The sequence below is a fragment of the Ranitomeya imitator genome, chromosome 2 (genome assembly GCF_032444005.1).
Source record: "Ranitomeya imitator isolate aRanImi1 chromosome 2, aRanImi1.pri, whole genome shotgun sequence".
Lineage (NCBI taxonomy): Eukaryota > Metazoa > Chordata > Amphibia > Anura > Dendrobatidae > Ranitomeya > Ranitomeya imitator.
Genome location: NC_091283.1, coordinates 87,139,034 through 87,148,617, shown reverse-complemented (window position 1 = coordinate 87,148,617; position 9,584 = coordinate 87,139,034).

The window sequence follows — 9,584 nt, the reverse complement described above, 5'->3', positions numbered from 1 at the left end:
GTATTACCTGAGCTTAAACCTGAGCCTATGCAGTGCGATAGGACTTTGACCAGAGTTGAACGGCAAGAACACAGACGTCTGAATGGGCTGTGTTTCTACTGTGGTGATTCAACTCATGCTGTCTCTGATTGTCCTAGGCGCACTGAGCGGTTCGCTGGGTCTGCCACCATTGGTACGGTACAGTCAAAATTTCTTCTGTCCGTTACCTTGATCTGCTCTTTGTCATCGTATTCTGTCATGGCATTTGTGGATTCAGGCGCTGCCCTGAATTTGATGGACTTGGAGTATGCTAAGCGTTGTGGGTTTCTCTTAGAGCCCTTCCAGTGTCCTATTCCATTGAGAGGAATTGATGCCACGCCTTTGGCCAAGAATAAGCCTCAATACTGGACCCAGCTGACCATGTGCATGGCTCCTGCACATCAGGAGGTTATTCGCTTTCTGGTGTTGCATAATCTGCATGATGTGGTCGTGTTGGGGTTGCCATGGCTACAAGCCCATAATCCAGTATTAGATTGGAAATCCATGTCGGTGTCCAGCTGGGGTTGTCAGGGGGTACATGGTGATGTTCCATTTCTGTCAATTTCGTCATCCACCCCTTCTGAGGTTCCAGAGTTCTTGTCTGATTACCGGGATGTATTTGATGAGCCCAAGTCCGATGCCCTACCTCCGCATAGGGATTGTGATTGTGCTATCAATTTGATTCCTGGTAGTAAATTCCCAAAAGGTCGACTGTTTAATTTATCTGTGCCTGAGCACGCCGCTATGCGCAGTTATGTGAAGGAATCCCTGGAGAAGGGGCATATTCGCCCGTCATCGTCACCATTAGGAGCAGGGTTCTTTTTTGTAGCCAAGAAGGATGGTTCGCTGAGACCTTGTATAGATTACCGCCTTCTAAATAAGATCACGGTTAAATTTCAGTACCCCTTGCCATTGTTATCTGATTTGTTTGCTCGGATTAAGGGGGCTAGTTGGTTCACCAAGATAGATCTTCGTGGTGCGTATAATCTGGTGCGAATCAGGCGAGGAGATGAATGGAAAACTGCATTTAATACGCCCGAGGGTCATTTTGAGTATCTAGTGATGCCATTCGGACTTGCCAATGCTCCACCAGTGTTTCAGTCCTTTATGCATGACATCTTCCGAGAGTACCTGGATAAATTCCTGATTGTGTACTTGGATGACATTTTGATCTTCTCGGATGATTGGGAGTCTCATGTGAAGCAGGTCAGAACAGTTTTTCAGGTCCTGCGTGCTAATTCTTTGTTTGTGAAGGGATCAAAGTGTCTCTTTGGTGTGCAGAAGGTTTCATTTTTGTGGTTCATCTTTTCCCCTTCTACTATCGAGATGGATCCTGTTAAGGTCCAAGCCATCCATGATTGGACTCAGCCGACATCTCTGAAAAGTCTGCAAAAGTTCCTGGGCTTTGCTAATTTTTATCGTCGCTTCATCTGCAATTTTTCTAGTATTGCCAAACCATTGACCGATTTGACCAAGAAGGGTGCTGATTTGGTCAATTGGTCTTCTGCTGCTGTGGAAGCTTTTCAGGAGTTGAAGCGTCGTTTTTCTTCTGCCCCTGTGTTGTGTCAACCAGATGTTTCTCTTCCGTTCCAGGTCGAGGTTGATGCTTCTGAGATTGGAGCAGGGGCTGTTTTGTCGCAGAGAGGTTCTGATTGCTCAGTGATGAAACCATGCGCTTTTTTTCCAGGAAGTTTTCGCCTGCTGAGCGAAATTATGATGTGGGCAACCGAGAGTTGCTGGCCATGAAGTGGGCATTCGAGGAGTGGCGTCATTGGCTTGAAGGAGCTAAGCATCGCGTGGTGGTATTGACTGATCATAAGAACTTGACTTATCTTGAGTCTGCTAAGTGGTTGAATCCTAGACAGGCTCGTTGGTCGCTGTTTTTTGCCCGTTTTGACTTTGTGATTTCGTACCTTCCGGGCTCTAAAAATGTGAAGGCGGATGCTCTGTCTAGGAGTTTTGTGCCCGACTCTCCGGGTTTGCCTGAGCCGTCGGGTATCCTCAAGGAAGGAGTAATTGTGTCTGCCATCTCCCCTGATTTGCGGCGGGTGCTGCAAAAATTTCAGGCTAATAAACCTGATCGTTGTCCAGCGGAGAGACTGTTTGTCCCTGATAGGTGGACTAATAAAGTTATCTCTGAGGTTCATTGTTCGGTGTTGGCTGGTCATCCTGGAATCTTTGGTACCAGAGAGTTGGTGGCTAGATCCTTTTGGTGGCCGTCTCTGTCGTGGGATGTGCGTGTTTTTGTGCAGTCCTGTGGGATTTGTGCTCGGGCTAAGCCCTGCTGTTCTCGTGCCAGTGGGTTGCTTTTGCCCTTGTCGGTCCCGAAGAGGCCTTGGACACATATCTCTATGGATTTTATTTCTGATCTTCCCGTTTCTCAAAAGATGTCAGTCATTTGGGTGGTCTGTGATTGCTTTTCTAAGATGGTCCATCTGGTACCCTTGTCTAAATTGCCTTCCTCCTCTGATTTGGTGCCATTGTTCTTCCAGCATGTGGTTTGTTTACATGGCATTCCAGAGAATATCGTTTCTGACAGAGGTTCCCAGTTTGTTTCAAGGTTTTGGCGAGCATTTTGTGGTAGGATGGGCATTGACTTGTCTTTTTCCTCGGCTTTCCATCCTCAGACTAATGGCCAGACCGAACGAACCAATCAGACCTTGGAAACATATCTGAGATGCTTTGTTTCTGCCGATCAGGATGACTGGGTGTCCTTTTTGCCTTTGGCTGAGTTCGCCCTTAATAATCGGGCCAGCTCGGCTACCTTGGTTTCGCCATTTTTCTGCAATTCTGGGTTCCATCCTCGTTTCTCTTCAGGACAGGTTGAGTCTTCGGACTGTCCTGGTGTGGATACTGTGGTGGACAGGTTGCAGCAGATTTGGACTCATGTAGTGGACAATTTGACCTTGTCCCAGGAGAAGGCTCAACGTTTCGCTAATCGCAGACGCCGTGTGGGTCCCCGACTTCGTGTTGGGGATCTGGTTTGGTTATCTTCTAGTCATATTCCTATGAAGGTTTCCTCTCCTAAGTTTAAACCTCGTTTCATTGGTCCGTATAGGATTTCTGAGGTTCTTAATCCTGTGTCTTTTCGTCTGACCCTTCCAGATTCTTTTTCCATACATAACGTATTCCATAGGTCATTGTTGCGGAGATACGTGGCACCTATGGTTCCATCTGTTGATCCTCCTGCCCCGGTTTTGGTGGAGGGGGAATTGGAGTATATTGTGGAGAAGATTTTGGATTCTCGTGTTTCTAGACGGAAACTCCAGTATCTGGTTAAATGGAAGGGTTATGCTCAGGAAGATAATTCCTGGGTTTTTGCCTCTGATGTCCATGCTCCCGATCTTGTTCGTGCCTTTCATGTGGCTCATCCTGGTCGGCCTGGGGGCTCTGGTGAGGGTTCGGTGACCCCTCCTCAAGGGGGGGGTACTGTTGTGAATTCTGTGGCAGAGCTCCCTCCTGTGGTCACAAGTGGTACTTCGGCTGATTCTCTCTGTGAGCATCTGTTGGTGGAGGGAAGTGGTACTGCGGCTTCTGAGTTTCCTCCCTCGGGTGATCTGGTGAGGTCGTTAGGTGCTTCTCTACTTAACTCCACCTAATGCTTTGATCCTGGCTTCCTGTCAATGTTCCAGTGTTGGACTTGCTTTTCCCTGGATCATTCCTGTGGCCTGCTGCTCTGCATAGCTAAGTTCTTCTTTGCTATTTGTTTGCTATTTTTTCTGTCCAGCTTGTCTAATTTGTTGCTAGAAGCTCTGGGACGCAAAGGGTGTACCTCCGTGCCGTTAGTTCGGTACGGAGGGTCTTTTTGCCCCCTTTGCGTGGTTTTCTTTAGGGTTTTGTGTAGACCGCAAAGTTACCTTTTCTATCCTCGATCTGTTAAGAAAGTCGGGCCTCACTTTGCTGAATCTATTTCATCTCTACGTTTGTCTTTTCATCTTAACTCACAGTCATTATATGTGGGGGGCTGCCTTTTCCTTTGGGGTATTTCTCTGAGGCAAGGTAGGCTTATTTTCTATCTGCAGGCTAGTTAGTTTCTCAGGCTGTGCCGAGTTGCATAGGCAGAGTTAGGCGCAATCCACGGCTGCCTTTAGTGTTGTTTGGAGAGGATTAGGGATTGCGGTCTGCAGAGTTCCCACGTCTCAGAGCTCGTTCTATGATTTTGGGTTATTGTCAGATCACTGTATGTGCTCTGACCGCTATGTCCATTGTAGTACTGAATTGCCTTTCATAACAGGGGCCATAATCAATGTTTCTGCAGCACTATATGGGGCAAATATCTTTATGGAGCATCTTATGGGGTCATAATCAGCATTTGTGCAGCATTATATTGGGCAAATATGTCTATGGAGCATCTTATGGGGCCATTATTAACCTTTATGCAGGATTATATGGGGCTCCTGATTCAATATGGATATTCAAAAACACTTAACCTACTGATGTCTCAATTAATTTTACTTTTATTGGTATCTATTTTTACTTTTGACATTTACCAGTAGCTGCTGCATTTCCCACCCTAGGCTTATACTCAAGACATTAAGTTTTCCCAGTTTTTTGTGGCAAAATTGGGGGGGTCGGCTGATACTCGGGTCGGCTTATACTCGAGTATATACGGTATTTGATGCCATAAATGTAATTTATGCCTATATTTTCTCACTTCACTTCATCAATTTACACTATTTGGTGCTGATGCATCACACAAAAATCGGATTACGAAAAAATATTTAAAAACAGGTTGTAATGGAACAAAATAGATAAAATGCCAGAGAAGGGATTCATTTACAAGCCACTGTAGATCACAAAGAAAGGGGTGTTTGAGTACTGGAACTGACATTACACTATTTTACTATAAAAATTCTTGAAAAGGCAAAATTTGTATCCTCTTAATATATTGCAGTCAGAAAATTACATGCTGTTGCACTATGCATTTACAGCTGCTCATTTTTCCCTTTTTCCCAGTTAATTTTCCTCTTTTCCATTAGGTCTATGGTATCACAATATTAACCCCTTCGCGCCATGCGCCGTACTAGTACTGCGCTACCGGCACTGCATTTGTGCCAGCAGTAGTACTAGTACGGCGCACCGATCACCGCGGTCTCGCGCTGAGCGCCGCGGTGATCGGGTGCGGGTGTCAGCTGTATATGACAGCTGACACCCCGCAGCAATGCCCACGATCGGCGCTATCGCCGATCGCGGGCATTTAACCCCTCTGATGCCGCTGTCAGTAGTGACAGCGGCATAGAGGGGGATCGCGCAGGGACGGGGGCTCCCTGCGCTCTCCCACCGGAGCAACGCAATGAGATCGCGTTGCTCCGGTGACCCGGAAGGAGTCTCCGGATCCAAGATGGCCGCCGGACTCCTTCCGGGTCATGAAATGACCTGGCTAGCCGGCGCCTGCTGAGAGTTGCTGATAGCAGGCGCCGGAAAGCCAGCTAAACTGCCTGTCAGATCGTTGATCTGACAGAGTGCTATGCACAGTGTCAGATCAACGATCTGATCTAATACAGAGATGTCCCACCCTGGGACAATGGTAGAAAGTTAAAAAAAAAATAGAATGTATAAAAAAAAAAATCCCCAAATAAAAAAAAAAAAAACATTTCCCAGTAAATCCATTTATTTATGTATATTAAAAAAAACAATAAAAGTACACATATTTGGTATCGCTGCATCCGTAACGACCCGCTCTATAAAACCATCCCACTAGTTAACCCCTTCAGTGAACACCGCAAAAAAAAAAAAAAAAATACAAGGCAAAAAACATTGCTTTTTATATCATACAGGCGAACAAAAAGTGGAATAACACGCGATCAAAACGACGGATATAAATAACCATGGCACCGCTGAAAACGTCATCTTGTCCCGCAAAAAAAAAAGCTGCCACACAGCATCATCAGCAGAAAAATAAAAAAGTTATAGCTCTCAGAATAAAGTGATGCAAAAACAATTATTTTTTTTATATAAAATAGTTTTTATTGTGTAAAAGCGCCAAAACATAAAAAAATTACATAAATGAGGTATCGCTGTAATCGTACTGACCTGAAGAATAAAACTGCTTTATCCATTTTACCACACGTGGAACGGTATAAACGCCCCCCCTAAAAGAAATTCAGGAATTGCTGGTTTTTGTTCATTCCGCCTCCCAAAAATCGGAATAAAAAGCGATTAAAAAATGTCATCTGCCCGAAAATGTTACCAATAAAAACATCAACTCGTCCCGCAAAAAACAAGATCTCACATGACTCTGTGGGCCAAAATATGGATAAATTATAGCTCTCAAAATGTGGTGATGCAAAAACTATTTTTTGCAATTAAAAGTTTCTTTTAGTGTGTGACAGCTGCCAACCCTAAAAATCCGCCAAAAAAACGCTAGAAAAGTAAATCAAACCCCCCTTCATCACCCCCTTAGTTAGGGAAAAATAATAAAATGTAAAAAAATGTATTTATTTCCATTTTCCCATTAGGGTTAGGGTTAGGGCTAGGGTTAGGGCTAGGGATAGGGCTAGGGTTAGGGCTATGGTTAGGGTTGGGATTGGGGTTGGGGCTAGGGTTAGGGTTGGGGTTAGGGTTTCAGTTAGAATTGGGGGTTTCCACTGTTTAGGCACATCAGGGGCTCTCCAAACGCGACATGGCGTCCGATCTCAATTCCAGCCAATTCTGCTTTGAAAAATTAAAACAGTGCTCCTTCCCTTCCGAGTTCTCCTGTGTGCCCAAACAGTGGTTCCCCCCAACATATGGGGTATCAGCGTTCTCAGGACAAGTTGGACAACAACTTTTGGGGTCTAATTTGTCCTGTTACCCTTGGGAAAATAAAAACGTGGGGGCTAAAATATCATTTTCGTGGAAAAAAAATATTTTTTATTTTCACGGCTCTGCATTATAAACTGTAGTGAAACACTTGTTGGTTCAAAGCTCTCACCACACATCTAGATAAGTTCCTTGGGGGGTCTAGTTTCCAATATGGGGTCACTTGTGGTGGGTTTCTACTGTTTAGGTACATCAGGGGCACTGCAAATGCAACATGACACCTGCAGACCATTCCATCTAAGTCTGCATTTCAAACGGTGCTCCTTCCCTTCCGAGCTCTGCCATGCACTCAAACGGTGGTTCCCCCCCCACATATGGGGTATCAGCGTACTCAGGACAAATTGGACAATAACACTTGTGGTCCAATTTCTCCTGTTACCCTTGGGGAAAAAAAATTGCGGGCTAAAACATCATTTTGTGGAAAGAAAAAATGATTTTTTAATTTTCACAATGCTACATTCTAAACTTTAGTGAAACAATTGGGGGTTAAAAGTGCTCACCACACATCTAGATAAGTTCCTTAGGGGGTCTTCTTTCCAAAATGGGGTCACTTTTGGGGGGGTTTCCACTGTTAAGGCACGTCAGGGGCTCTCCAAATGCGACATGGTGTCCGATCTCAATTCCAGCCAATTTTGCATTGAAAAGTCAAATGGCACTCCTTCCCTTCCGAGCTCTGCCATGCGCTCAAACAGTGGTTTATCCCCATATATGAAGTATCAGCGTACTCAGGACAAATTGCACAACAACTTTTGGGGTCCAATTTATCCTGTTACCCTTGGGAAAATAAAAAATTTGGGGCAAAAAGATCATTTTTTGTGAAAATTAATATGAAATTTTTTTTACGGCTCTACATTATAAACTTCTGTGATGCACTTGGAGGTTCAAAATGCTCACCACACATCTAGATTAGTTCCTTAGGGGGTCTACTTTCCAAAATGGTGTCACTTGTGGGGGTTTCCACTGTTTAGGCACGTCAGGGGCTCTCCAATCGTGACATGGGCTCCGATCTCAATTCCAGCAAATCTTGCATTGAAAAGTCAAATGGCGCTCCTTCCCTTCCGAGCTCTGCCATGTGCCCAAACAGTGGTTTACCCCACATATGGGGTATCGGCGTACTCAGGACAAATTGTACAATGACTTTTGTGGTCCAATTTCTCCTGTTGCCCTTGGTAAAATGAAACAAATTGGACCTGAAATAAAAATTTTGTGAAAAAATAATTAAATGTTCAATTTTTTTAAACATTCAAAAAATTCCTGTGAAGCACCTGAAGGGTTAGTAAACTTTTTGAATGTGGTTTTGAGTACCTTGAGGGGTGCAGTTTTTAGAATGGTGTCACTTTTGGGCATTTTCTGTCATATAGACCCCTCAAAGTCACTTCAAGTGTGAGGTGGTCCGTAAAAAAAATGGTTTTGCAAATTTTGTTGCAAAAATGAGAAATCGCTGGTCAACTTTTAACCCTTATAACTCCCTAACAAAAAAAAATTATGTTTCCAAAATTGTGCTGATGTAAAGCAGACATGTGGGAAATGTTGTTTATTAACTATATTATGTGATATAACTCTCTAATTTAAGGGCATAAAAACTAAGAGTTTGAAAATTGCTAAATTTTCATAATTTCCGACAAATTTTTGTTTTTTTCACAAATAAATGCAAGTCATATCGAAGAAGTTTTACTACTATCTTGAAGTACAATATGTCATGAGAAAACAGTGTCAGAATCACCAGGATCCGTTGAAGTGTTACAGAGTTATGACCTCATAAAGTGACAGTGGTCAGAATTGTAAAAATTGGCCCTGTCACTTAGGTGAAAACAGGCTTTGGGGTGAAGGGGTTAAAGGCAGATTAGTACATGTTACATCCATGTTTTTCACGAATACCTCATGTGCCCATCATAATCTATGATGCTGTACACGTCAGTATTTTTATATGGACCATTTGTCCATGGAAAACACATGGAGACATTTTTTCCAGCTACATGGATGACAAGGACTTATATTAGTCTACGGCTCTGTGAAAACACATATAGTACACGGATGGCATCCATGTGCCATACATGTGCTGGACATATTTAACATTAGAAACAATAGAAGAATGTTTGTAATTTATTTATTTTTTATCCATAACACTGAAGACACACTGATGGTAAAAACAGACACATGGATGACACATTGATGACACACTGATGAAAACACTGATGACACCGGTACCAGTTTTTCATGTATGTGTTTTATAACACATGTAAAGGAGGCCTGAGCGCTATGTAGAAACAGTAAGACTGTGTGTGCACATTGAGTATTTGGTTGCAGAAATTACTGCATGTTTTCTGCATCTCTTGGCAGCAAAAATGTTTCGGAAAATCCTCAGCGTTTATGGTGCGTCTTTGCATGCTTTTTTTTCCTGTGCATTCAATGGGTCAACAACAAAGGCAAAAACACACAAAGAATTGACATGCTGCAAATTTTATCACACAGCAAATCCTGTTAGGAAAAATACTGATCATTTGCACAACGCTTCAGGATTCTCATTGACTTTGCTGCCATTAGAATTTCCTAGCGTTTTGTGGCCAATTCCGAGTGAAAAGAACAATGCAAAGATGCATCAAAAACACATCGTGTGCACACAGTCTTTCTCTTTTCCCTGCATGAATCAGCATTAAAACTGAAATTTTACTCACTGCAAATTTCCTGGGAGGTTGGAGGAATTGAACAGGGGGAAGACTCATGCAGAAAAAAGACACTTCCTCTTCCTACATAGAGCTTTGAAG